General features: G+C 34.8%; 1 protein-coding gene across 3 annotated transcripts in view; it reads left to right on the top strand.

Moving 5' to 3' along the window:
- Nucleotides 1-13,879, top strand: part of LOC149564756 (MADS-box transcription factor 14-like) — a 315,466-nt gene that overhangs the window by 46,740 nt on the left and 254,847 nt on the right. The window lies entirely within an intron of this gene.

Genomic DNA, 13,879 nt, shown 5'->3' with positions numbered 1-13,879 from the left:
AGGAAAGAGAAGAGTATACAACAAAGAGACATTCGATCAAGAAGGATCGAGAAGACAATAATTTAGAGGTCATCTATTATCAAGCAATCAAAAGGTAACCGCAGGATCATTGCTAAATCATTATAGCAGATGAATCAATCAAATCTCTCAATAGAGTAGTCCTAACAGGTTGTATCAAAATCCTTTGACAAGGTGCTTATTTAATTGTGAGTTGAAGTTATTTAGCAAGGCATACTTCTAACAAGGTGTTGAAATCCTTTATCAAGATGAGACCTAACAGTCTTTGTAAGCCTTTAATAGGGCAGACCTTTTATAGGTTAGATCATGTTTCATGGTCAAAACATTGTTACCTGCATTCGATACTCTTTATTACTGTAGTAGTGAAGATTTGTGGGTGTCATCCCTACCCAAGTTTTACCTTCTCATTGGAGGGTTTCTAGGTAATCATATCTAGTGTTATATATGTGTGAATTTTTACTTGCTTACATGCGTTAGATGTACATGCTTTACATGATATTTTAGTTTACTCAATAATTGTATGAGATCAATGTATGGTGAAAGTTTTTATGGGTCCAAGTTTACACTACTAATTAACCCTCCCCCCCCCCCCCCCCCCCCGCCCCCTCTCTTAGAAGTTTACCTTTCCTATTGTAATTCCAATAGTACCCTCTGTACAAGTTTTGTAATATTCAATACACACTCTTGTAACATAACTTTTTGTTTGGTAATTGTTATGGAAACTTTATCCACAACCTTATTCTCAAATTTTCTTGTTGACCAATCCATGTGTTTCTCATTGGATTCTATATTACCAGTGTTTTCTTTTCAAATAATATTTACAAGCTTGGTAATAATTGGGTCTTCATCATCAAAATTTTGAATATCAAAAGTGTCATTAAAAATGTTCTTAACTTCATATAATACCTTTTTTTTGTTGTTTCTCTTCTTAGGTCTTCTTGCTTTTTGTTCTTCACTAACATTTCTTGTAACAAAATTGTATGCTCCAGTGTAAGATTTCCCAATTCTAATTGTGGCATTTCAATTAATTCATCCAGACTGACTTCAGTATCTGGTGAGGTGCCTTTGATTGCTTTACCTCTAATAGGCAAAGGAGTGTTGTTGTTTGACACTACTTTGGGAGTTGGTGAGGATGTTTCAGTACTCGGTTTTGTTGGTACATATATGCTTAAGAAAAAAAAGGTTGCACTCAGTTCACCTATACCCTCCTCTTTATTTACCTCAATGTGAGGTTCTGACACAATTTCACTATCCACCCTTGTGTCATTTATCTATATCTCTCCCACTTTAGCTGTGAGCTTTAATTGCTTGACCTCTAGAGTGTCAGAGGGTGTTTACATGTATTGGTAAGATGCTGCCTTACAGATTTACTACACTTGGACTTTCTCCACTGCTATGATCATCTTCAATGGTCATTGTCTCAGTATCTTTTTGTATATCCGCTCCCTTTTTAGACAACCCAAAAATGCTTTCTAAAGCAATTCATCTTGTTGTACTACAACTTCCATTTTATTTTGTAATATAAAAAACATTCAATACTTAGGAATGAATTTTCTCCTATATCTCTCAAAATATTTTTCCAGTGATCTTGAGAGAGATCAGAGATTACTTTGACTAAAGTGTTGGTTCTTATCTTTTTCTTTTCTTCTTCTACCAACAACCATCTTCGTTCAAGTCTATCATAAAAATCTATGGGTTATTTCTTCTTAATTTTACTTGGAGCTAACTTATTATTTGCAATCATATCTACCATAACCTCCTCAACTTTGGTTCTATCATTATTATCCAATGTATCATATTTTACAAATCTATAACTAGATAATACTAAAGATGTTCTAAGATGTGCACACACCTCATCAATAGACTTTTCCCTTTGGATGGTCCTTTGACGAATCTCCTTCACTTTGGTTTAGATGCACTTGGCTTAGTAGTGTCTACTACTCTTTGTTTTGCAACCTGCTTGACATTAGCAGCTACCCTGGTCCTTGATGTAGTTGGTGGTGAAAGAGGGAGAGGTGTCAGCAGGTTTCTTTTCAGTTCTTTTAGTTCCTTTTATAGGTGGAGTGGCAGAAACTGGGGATTTACCATTTTCCTTTTCTTTTTCCTCTTCCTCATCATCACTACCCTTCTCTTCATCCTCTCCAAGACCTTGTGTAATCTGTAATGGTTGCTTGCCCTTGCCTAGGCTGCCTAGTTTTGTTTTTGGGTCATCAATCATTGTTTTCCTTTTCTTCTGCTTAGAAGCTATGTTAATATTCATAGCTTATTCTAACCTTAGGTTCCTAATATTTTCCAAAGGATTCAACCTCATATATTCATGTCCTTGCTAATGGCAATGATAACACTTCATGTTGTTAAAGTAAGAACCTCTTCCTCTCCAACTTGTGTTAGAGCCTTTGTCTCTACAAAAACCTCTTCAACTTGAACTTCCTTCTTGTTCAATAATCTTATTGTCTTCCTTTGACTTTTAGTTTTATCCTCTTCCACCATAGCTTCTACCTCTTGCACCTCTACCCTTACCTCTACCTTTTAAGTTTGCATCTACTTTTTTTCGTATTCTTCTCGTCCACTTTCAAAGCAAGTTGGAAGCATTTATGGACTGTTGTGGGAGTCCACAAATTATTCTCTTCTTGAATACTCGACTTTAAACTCCCTAGATACCTAGCTACGTTGACGACCTCATCTACTTGCACTCTTCATCTCAAACACAACTTTTAGAACTCTTTAGTGTGAGTTGCTATATTCATGTCTTCTTGCTTCAAGCTTTGTCTCTTCTTATGAACTTGAACCTCACAATCTTGTAGTAGGCACTACTCTTTCATTTTTGGTACCATAAAATTCTAATTTCCAATTGGTTTCTTTCCCACTTTCTCCCTCTCTTCTTTGACGTACTTCCACCATGTTAGGCATGATCCCCTCAACCTAGACTTGGCTACTTTAACCTTTTGTGCTTCACCCACTGCTTCACATTCAAAGTGATTCTCCATTCCTTCCACCCATTTGATCGCCAAGTCAGTGTCTATCTTCCAAATAAACAAAGGAACTCCTTCTAGGGCCTTTCCACCTAGGGCTTTGATGACTTTTGGGAATTGCTCTTGATTTATAGGAGGGTTAGGTTTAGAGATAATGTCTTCTTCATCAATATTTTTCTTAACCTTGATGTTGCTTTCACCTTCTTCCTCCTTCTTAGCTGCCTCAATAACTTCTTCCAACTTGCTCCTCATTGCTTCTAAAGCCTCCTCAAGGATCTTGTTCTTCTCCTTTTTCTCACCCATCTCTTTGGTCAATTCTTCATTGGCCACCATATTGGAATCTCCACCTGATTCTCTAGGTTGAAACATCTACCCATAAATCCCAATCTTCTTGCTTTGATACCACTCTGATGTAACACAAGGTTGAATTACTTCCAAATCCATAAGTTTCCTAGGATCTACTCAAGCTTGTCACTAAGCTAGTAGGGTTCCCTTGCTGCCCTAATCCCTAGAGGACCTCCATATTATCCTCTATCGAATCTCCACCTAATTACACCAATAGTTATGGCTCTCTTCTTACACAAATGCCATTTCACAACTTTCTTGCTGACCTCAATGCTATGGGTTTTTGACCAAATTCTTTCTTCATGTAGAGTGAGGATTATCACAAGTTGTGTGGAATGACCCTTGGGCTTGTGGACAATAATCTTACAAGAAAATGCCAGGATCTTTGCTGCTAGGTCAAAACAGCCACACACAAGGTTACTAGAATTGGCCCTCCACCTTGGGTTTTTGTTCTTTAGTTTTGAAATTCTCCAAAGGAGATGAAAAACAAACCTGATATTCGAATGCCTTTTTGGAAAATCTTGAATATTTTTTGGGTCTCAAACCTTTGAGGTGTCCATGCACAAGAAAGTAACTTTTAAACTTATTTTGAAGGGTTCCATATCAATGTTGACCGGTCTAGTTAGGGTATATTATTTCCCCCTTCAAAACTGATCATGTAATCTTTTCCCTCTAAAGGAATTGACCTTACTCCACTCTACTCATTCTGGATCACTTGGTTTGAAGTATCAAACACTCTCAAACCCTAAAACTTGTCGTTCTAATTTGTGATTTGCATAACCAAGTATAAAAGACTTGCCTAGGATATTACCTTAAAATTGCTTGGCATTCTTTCTAGGGCCCCAACTATAATATGCAATAGGTAGATAAGCTCTGCTACCATGTCCTCTAAAACGATGAAGAATTCAGTAGTAATTAGAAAATAATTTCAAAACCTAATTAGATGGAGACTTAAAATGTAACAACTTGAAGATAAAATTACCTCCAAACATAAGAAACACAAATCCAACACAAGATTGAACTGCTCAATCCATCTGTCTGTACAAGTAATTCAAATGGCACAAACTATCTTAGTTTCAAGTGGAAAAACATGCATTCACTTTCTAAATCTCGCTTTTTACAATTTCTGACCCTTAGGATGTGTTTCAATGGTGTTTTTATATGATCCCCAAGACGTTGCACATAGTTGCTATAACCAACAAGTTCTACTTTGCACTTTTCAATTTTCCTACTCAAAGTTGTGAAGCAACTTTTCAAGAAGTTGCACAATCTTGACAGCTTTTGACTTCTTTGAGCAGCTTTTCTCCCTCTCTCTTGGAAACCTCCTGACCTTTCTAGATTTAACCAAAAATGATGTCTAAACATGTTTGTGCGCCTGCAACATTAATATGTATTTTTTAGGCCAATTTTGCGAGTTTGACTACTTTTGCCACTTGTTGCTCAACTTGACATCTTTTGACACCTATTCACTTCCTACTTCCAACTGACATGCTAGGAGTCCTTAGCCATACAAGAGAGTAAAATCACACCATAGATGACAAGGTGGGATAAAGGCACACCTTCTTCAAACTTCTCAAAGTCCTACACCTATTCCCCTTTACACAAATTAAAACTCATCAATATACCAAAAACATCTACTTAACAGCTCCTAACTCACTCACATCCTTGAGTTGGCTAGAGTTAGTACAAGCCAAAAATGAAACCAAAAATGAAAAATTGGACTAGGAGCGCTTACATCACAAGCCCTCTAAACCATATTTCATCTTGCTTAAAAAATATTATTGATTTACTTATAAGCTATTTACCATAACCTACTTTGTTAGCATGTTTACTAGTTGTATGCCTATGGACAAATATTCTAGCAATGTTGGAGACATGATCCAAAGGTTGTGTGTTGTATTCATGACTGTCTTTGTTATTGATGTGAACCTACTAATTATTCTATCATACTGGCAGAACAATAGACATAGGTTGAGTTTGCACATTTTGAGGAATGCATATTAGCGAATGTGCTATCGAGGACATGTTTGAAAGAGTGCCTTAAATGTTGCTAAGTGCATGGTGTAGGGCACTCCCCGTAATACAAAAAAAAATAACCAAAGAAGAGAACAAAAAAAATTGAGAGAATGAAATATGGGCTACTCATTATTGCTGCAAATGAGGAATTACAGAATTACAATATGGAATCACACATGGGTGTCTTCCTTACAATAGTCTCCAAGAAAGAGCTACAGCTATCACCTATAATTTTCCTAGATAACCTATAAGCCCTTCTGATATAGGCACTTTTAATCACCTGAGAAGGTTCTAGACACTAAGCTCTAAACTTTGAGGCCGACCAACCTCATATTATATTATTCGATTACACTTTATTACATATGATTGACTCAACACAATTTACAAATTATATTTTCGGATGGGTCCACTACTAATGACCATAACAACAAACCATTGATTTGATGGGTTATTATAAGCCCATTTTGAAATCCTCTGCTAGAAAACTACAATGATGTTTTGCTCAAGCATCCATTGGTCGTGGTTTATCTTTGCTTTAGAGCCATTTAGGCCTTAATCGTTAGACCTGAAGTTTTCATAGCCTAAATTCATCCCAAAAATCTGTAATAACTGCACCAATACATATGATATAACAATAAAACTCATCCACTAGACTGATATGTCAAAGAAGAACGTCCAAATATTAGATTAGAATAATCGGAGCACAAAATACCAACTTACTATAATTACTAAGTTTCCTCAGAGAGAAAAATTGTACAAGAATAACCTTTATGTAAAACAAAAAAATTAGAAAACATGAAATATAATTTTTTTTTCGGTTATGCAAGATTATTGTTACAGACAAGGTGCTCCTGCAACAGATACACAGGGTTATTTGAAAAGTGACCTTGTCACATCTTAGGTAATTAGAGGAAAACTAAGATACTCAACGTCCTCTTGTGGTGGCCATGATGAATCCGGCATTGTCCTCCCTTGCCATTTGATTAGATACTCCTTATATGTTTTGTTCCTTCTATTTCTTCCATCATAACTGTCCAATATCTGCTCAATCTCTTATGTAGCTGAAGTAGATACCAGAACACTCCACTGTGCTTCTGCAACTTCAACTCCATCACCTCCCTTTTAATATTCTTTCAAATCTGAAATGTTAAACGCAAGTGAAATATCTAGGTCAACATGCAACTCTACTTGATAGGCATTTCAAGAGTCATGCATCTTTATTGTTGTGCATGGTCCAAACTTCTTCATGTTCTTCTTATTATATGTTCCTAGTAGAAATCTCTCATTTCTGAACTACACCATAACTTAATCACCAATATAAAATTGTTTATACCTCTTGTTTCACATTTGGCTTAGCCTTATACTATGTAATTATATGTGTAATACGCTTTCTCACCTTCTCATCGATGTTCTTCAAATGTTCAACAAAAACTTTGTCTTCAACACTACTTATTTGTCCTTTATCCAATGAGCTTAATTCAATAGCATTTCAAGGACTACTCCCATATATAATTTTGAATGGTGATTTTCCAATATACTCCTATTGATACAATTATTATATGTAAATTCTACCTATGGTAAAATCAAATCCCAACCTTTTGATTTATCTCTAACCAAGACTCTCAGACAATTGCCTAAACTACAGTTCACAAATTGTGTTTGTCTAATATTCTATACATGATGGGATGAGCTAAACTTGAAATCTTTCTTTAATTTCTTCCATAATATATGCCAGAAATACCCAATAAACTTGGGTTCTCAATCAGTTACTATATTATTTGGCAAACCATGTATAAGTCTCATCAATTCTTTGAAAAATAACTCTGTCACATTAACAAGATCACTAGTCTTTTTGTAGGGAATGAAATGTACCTTTTTTGAAAATTTGTGAACCAACACAAACATTTAATCATGGTCATGATGTGTCCTTGGTAAACCAAGAACGAATGCCTTGCTAATATCTTCCCATGGCTTATCAGGTACATGTAATGGCTGATATAACCTTATATGTTCCTTCACTCCTTTTGCCATCCGACATACTGTAGAAAACTACACAAACTTCTTCACCTCTTGCTGCAACTGTGCCAAATAATAAGTCTCTACAACCAAAGAAATGGTCTTAGCTCTACCAAAGTATCCAACCAATCCTTTACTATGCTTCCACTTGATGAGATTCTCCCTCATAGAACATTTGGGAACGCACAATTAATTTCTATTGAACAACATGCCATTTTATTAGATTATGAAATCCAACTACTTTGTCTTGTCAAGTGTAGCAAGTTTTCTACAAAATTTGCAAGCCTCACCAAAATAAAATTCCTCCAAATACAAATTCTTGAGATCCTTGAACCCAACCACCTCAATCTACATTTATGGTTGCAAAGCTTGTCTTCTATTAGGAGCATCTGCAACTTTGTTAGACTTCCCACTCTTGTGTTTCAAAATAAATGTATAACTTCACAAAAAATCAACCCATTTCAACTGCCTTTGATTCAATTGTCCTTGAATATTTAAATATTCCAAAGCTTGAAGATGAGTATACAAAAAAACTCTTTAGGAAGAAGACAATGTCTCCATTTCTTCAGTGCCTAAAATGAACATATAATTCCTGATTATAAACACTCTACTTTCTTTTGACATCATTCAACTTCTTAGTTAAAGTAAAAACATGTCTACCTTCTTGGCTCAAAACAATTTCTATTGGAGTACCACTAGCATCATAGTCTACTTCAAACACCTTATTGAAATCTTGATGCGTTAAAACATGATGCTTTGTAAATTTTTGCTTCAAAATATTAAAACTCTTATATGCTACTACAACACAGCGAAATTCTTTCCTATCCCTTCATTTTTTTAGTCAAATGTCCATCAATAGTACTAAAACCTTTGATAAACTTTCAATACAAAACAACAATCCATGAAAAGATCTTGCTTTTGTTGCACTCCTTGGAGTAGGACATTTGAAGAAAGCCCTTGCTTTTTCAGGGTCCTTTTTCAAACCATCTACTAATACTAAAAATCCCAACTATGCCAACTCCTTCACAATGTACACACAACCTACCTTACAAGATATGATATATGTCCATAGGTACAATATCACGAAGTACGTCATCTTGGTAGCTTCCAATCTTGAACTTTACTAGGTACTACTCATTGACCATGACCTTGTGGTCATCCTGTACACAAGAAATACAATATGGACATGTGTGTTCTTCCTCTTTAGCTTTGACTTGATGACCATCTTTTTTGACACCATATTGTTAGTACTTCCTCCATCAATGATAACGTCACAACACTTATCTTGATATTTGCACCTTGTGCAAAATAAAGTCCTTTGATTAGATTTATATATCATTAGAATGTGATGATTTAGTATTTTTATGAACACACAATACTTTGCTCTAGCCTTCGATTCTCTTCTCCTTCATTCATTGGCACTAGGAACACTGAAATACTACATGCCCTTTTTCTCTGCAGTGAAAACATTTTCTATGGAAACCCCATCTTCCAAATCCTTTCCATCTTCCTCTTCCTCTCTTATCTCTATTTTTCTTATCATGGAAAAATTGTATTGTTTCCCCTTTGGTTTAGAATGCTACTACTGGCCTCCATGAGACCATTTGCCAGATCTTTGACTACAACCTTTTATGTTGTTTTGGTTATCCACCTTCTTGTTCAAATTTTCCTCAAATGTTAGGGAAAACTTGTATCTCTTCAGTATTGTTAATTCAGATCAGTCTTAATTACCCTTGAATGCTTGGCCTCAACCCATTAAGGTAACGATTTACCTTCTACTTGTCAGCTTCTGTATGGGCTATTCAAATGAGAACTCAGTAGAAATCTTCAATTTACTCTTGAGAAGATCTTCCCGCTTGCTTCAACCGTTGGATTTTTTTTAATAGATCAAGCTCATAATTTGTAAGACTAAGTCGTCACTTTAATTTGGCTATTCTCCAGCCCCATGTCACGATTGTTGGAATACTTTAGAATATTTGATAGAGGGGGGGGGGGGGGGGGGGGTGTGAATCTATTATCCAAGCTCCTAATGTCCCAATAAAACTTTTTAACACTTAATAAAATTCATACATATATGTTCTTATCATGTATCTTTCATGCATCCATTAGAACATCCAATGCTTTAACTTGTAGGTTACTATCCTAGGTCAGAATTACTTTGCAAAAATGTAATCATGAAACATAACAAAATCCTTCACAGTATTGACACAAGGAATTACTTAGAAGCCCAATTAGGGATAAAACCACCAGTAACATGCTACTAATTCTCACTCTTCTGAGGTGATGCCTTGTGAGAGGCGAACCTTTTTAAAGGTTACAATAGACAATTGTGAAATGTGACTTGGTTAAAGGATTTCAATTACCCTATTAGGAGTGAGCCTTGTTAGAGAACTTTAGAAAATTCCATTAGAATGTCACCCAGTTAAAGGATTTACAAATGACGGTTAGTTCCAAAGGATTCATCCTAGATTGATACAATTATTACAAAGGAATAGTAGGCTTTGATTTGATAATAAATCACAATTCACTTCAAGATTATAAATCTCAGTTTGAATCCTCTATTTTGCTGGGCTTCATTCACTTCAACTCTGATAGCTTGTTCACTCTTCAAACATTCATCATCTTAATCCTTCTTGCTTTGCATGTCAATTACAGACTCTTCTATTAGGCCACCATATGAGGAAATAAGCTAGATTCCTTTTCTTCCTCGGGTTCTCGCACATGCCAACTATTGCTTGAAGCTTTATATCTCCTTATAAAGAGAATTTAGGTATCTTAACCATAATCATGCACTTTAGGATTAGATCAAATTCATTGAATCTTCTCTCTTTTCCATTTTATTTCCTCTAGAAACTTGTTCCACAATTCTCCTTGAGTTCATCTCAAAATGGTTTGTCTTGAATTTTGTGCCTCCAACTCATCAAGGTTATCTTCCACATGCTTCATACAATCCAAGAAATCAACTTTGTCAGCTCAGATTCAATGCATCCACAATTTTTATCATAATCCTATCACTCGGCCCAATAACTAGCCTCTAATGCTTGGCACAGACTGTGTTGCTTCGTATCCACAAACTTTCACTTGGCACATACAGTCTCTTACTGTAACTCAACACATATTAGAATTTTTTCCACACATACTAAGTTCACTCGGCATGCATTGTAACTTCACTTTACTTGGTAGCAACTGATTTTCTGCTCAACTTGCAGTAACATTGCTCGGCACCAACTATTAACTCAATCAAGCTTAGTGGACACAATTTTTATTCTATGTTCTTCTAGACTTAGCTACTGTATCTATCAACTTTAGCTTTAAATAAGTAAACAATACAATTTATATGATCCATGTCTTACTTGATCTTAATACTCATTTTATATACCAAATAACTTAAGCTCTCTCTAGGTGCTATATTTATTCTCTCTTTTCAAATCCTTTTCATCACTCAAATAGATGATAGTATTCATACCAAACAAGCAGTTGTCTCACCAACAAGTAGTAGGTTTGATATCATTTACAATATAATGATTGTTCCATGATTCCATACAATAAACAATCTTGTTTTCAACAACAATATTATCCTTTCATCTTCTATTTCATTCTAATTAGACTGCCTGCCACTATATCTTCATATGACCCTTTAGTTTGGCCTTCAGAAATTTGACTCTATTTGGATCCCCAATATGTTTATACCTGAAGTATTGCTCAAATTCATTGATCCAATTGATCAACTCCTTAGGGTTAGGATATCCCAAAAATGTGAGATCTTCAAAATTATGTCCTTTCCCAATCTTAGAAATGGCCCTAAAAAGACTCTCTTCTTTTGGGTTCAAAATTGCCTCGTCTTCAACATTTCCTCCTTCTTCTTCTTCTTTATCGTCACATTGATGTCTTATGGAAAGATTTATTCCTCTGTGCATTTGTTCTTTTAATGCTTACATCTATCTTTGGAGGGCTCTAAAACTCTCAGGTCTAACACCTATGACTCTTCCACCATGCTTTATTTGTGAAGGTTGTTTCACGCTTTGCTTGAAACCCTTGTGCCAACTACCTCACAACTAAAGTTTTGTCCACATGCTTAGCCCAACCATGATCTTGGTGTAAAATTCCTTCCAATTGACGATCTATTTACACACTTATGAACTCCTTCTGTGATGCCACTTGATGAAAGGCAATCCCCTTAATAAAAAGACAAACAACAATAATAGAGAACAAGACATATTGAGAGGACACAATATGGGCTTCTTATTATTGATGCACATCCGAAATTAAAAAATTACAATACGCGAATCCACATGGGTGCGTTCCTTGCAACAATCTGAAAGACAAAGTTGTGACTATCAGCCAAAACTGTCTTAGAAAACCTATGGGCCTTCCTTACATAGGCACTTTTAATGGCCCTCATAAGCTCTAAACACTGAGCTCTAACCCTTGATCTCGAAAAACCTCATTTTATATTATTCCATTACGCTTTATTATATATGATCGAGTCAAGATAATTACAAATTATTTTGTTGGATGGGTTCACTTCTAGAGACCATAAGAAGCAAACGATTGACCCTATGGGCTATTATAATCTTTCATTCCATAATCGTATGGTAATCTATAAAAAGTAGTTGCACAAGAATGTATTAGCCAAGCTTTCACCTCTTTTTTGAAAAAGACATATTGAAGATGACATAATTAAGTAAGCAAAGTAAGATGTTACACATGTGAAAAGTTATGAATATTGTGATCCAATATTTTGGTTGTTATTCTGAAAAAGTTGTAATATTCTAATGCAATGCACATTGTAGTATTTTAAGATGGTCCTATATTATTATTGTAAATTTGGAAAGCCTCAGGGGACTCAATAAAATGTTTTAGGATTTCTTATAAGGGAAATATTATTTTCTTGTGGTAAAGTGTGACATTGTGTATAATGTGAGTATGTGAATTTATATGTGAGATTCAATGAACTTGATATTAAATATATTTTTATTAGAGAAGTATTCGGTGCAGTTGAGGCATAATGAGTGAGCAAAGATATCATATCTTGCAAAGAAGTTATTGTTGAATAGTTGTGTATTGGTATTATTTTGAGAAAAAAAGTACTATGGCCAGTTAGACAGTAAGTTTGGTGGTCTTGCCCATGAAGTTATTTGGATAGCGCGTCCTTTTGTCTTCCCATCAACTCCTAATAGGGTTGGAACAACTACTAACAAGGTCAACACAACTGCTAATAGAGTAGGAGTCTCCTAACAGGGATTCAAAGTCTTCTAATACAATCCATCCTGTAACAAAGAACTTATTTATGAGTACATAGTTTTGTTGGTATCATACCAACTGAAGCTTTCGCTTGAATGAAGGGTTTCTTAGTTGTGAAATATGGTGTTATTGTGTATGGTTATCTTTATGTATTTATTGGATCTATTGTTCACATGTTATGGAATTAATAAGGATATTGAGAATTGTTTTACTATGATAATTTATTCATCCCCTCCCCCCTCTCAGTTATCTTGGTTAACTATATTTTCTAACAAGACATAAAATCTAGACATATCCACAACCTGATTCTAAGCTTGTGGAATATAAGTGTTTACTTACTGACCTTGTTGAAAAATCTTCTAGTATAATTCTAACTTCCTCAACCAAAAATATATATTTTAATATCAATAAAAAAGATATTTATGAATACAACACATAATTAACAATCAATTCAATGCTAAGTACTCAATCATCTCTCCAAACATGCTAACAGTCACTCCCTTTGATATAACTTCAATATCCATACTAATAAACTCATCATTATTCAACCAAATATGTAATGTAACAAGTCCAAATATCTCATATCATCATTGCATTAGTTACGCCAACAAGTACATCATCTAGTTAGTTTGATCCCCATTGTAGTTTTTCCCGTAACAAGGTTTTGACGAGAAAAAATCTAGTGTTATGTGTTACGGTGCTACTCTCTTTGTATTTTCTTTAAGTATACAAATTAGATATGTGGTGAATGGTTTAATCTTTGAAATTAGTCACAACTAATTCACTGCTCTCTCTGTTGTCTATTGTGCATTGTTATTCATAACATTTACCACTTCGTAAAAATATACATAATCATACAGATGAAGTAGGAGATAAGACAACTGAACCTAAATCAAAATCTTGTCAAATATTTTAGAATAATGGTCAGAATAAAAATACCATTGTTTCAGCATAAAATGAAACTATTCTCCCAACTAAAAAGACCATCACACAAAATTTTCTTTCTATCCTTAGCATTCTGAAATTTTGTAATAATTCTTTTTCCATAGAGTTAATATGAACATTACTCAAGAGGAGATATTCCAAAAGTATTAAAATCTACGTATTTAGCTCATGGGTGCTAGGTAAAAAACCCATGAATTGAGAGATCAACCGATTAGTAGCAAAATGGATAAATTATGATCCAAATTTCCTTCCTCCTCCATATTCAACTTCACATAGATGACATAAGAACTATAAATGAAATTTTTGTTACCACAGTGACACTT

Source organism: Cupressus sempervirens, chromosome 3 (assembly GCF_028749045.1).
Source record: "Cupressus sempervirens isolate cs-2001-9-10 chromosome 3, ASM2874904v1, whole genome shotgun sequence".
NCBI classification, from domain to species: Eukaryota; Viridiplantae; Streptophyta; class Pinopsida; order Cupressales; family Cupressaceae; genus Cupressus; species Cupressus sempervirens.
This window is presented reverse-complemented; position numbering and strand designations above follow the sequence as displayed.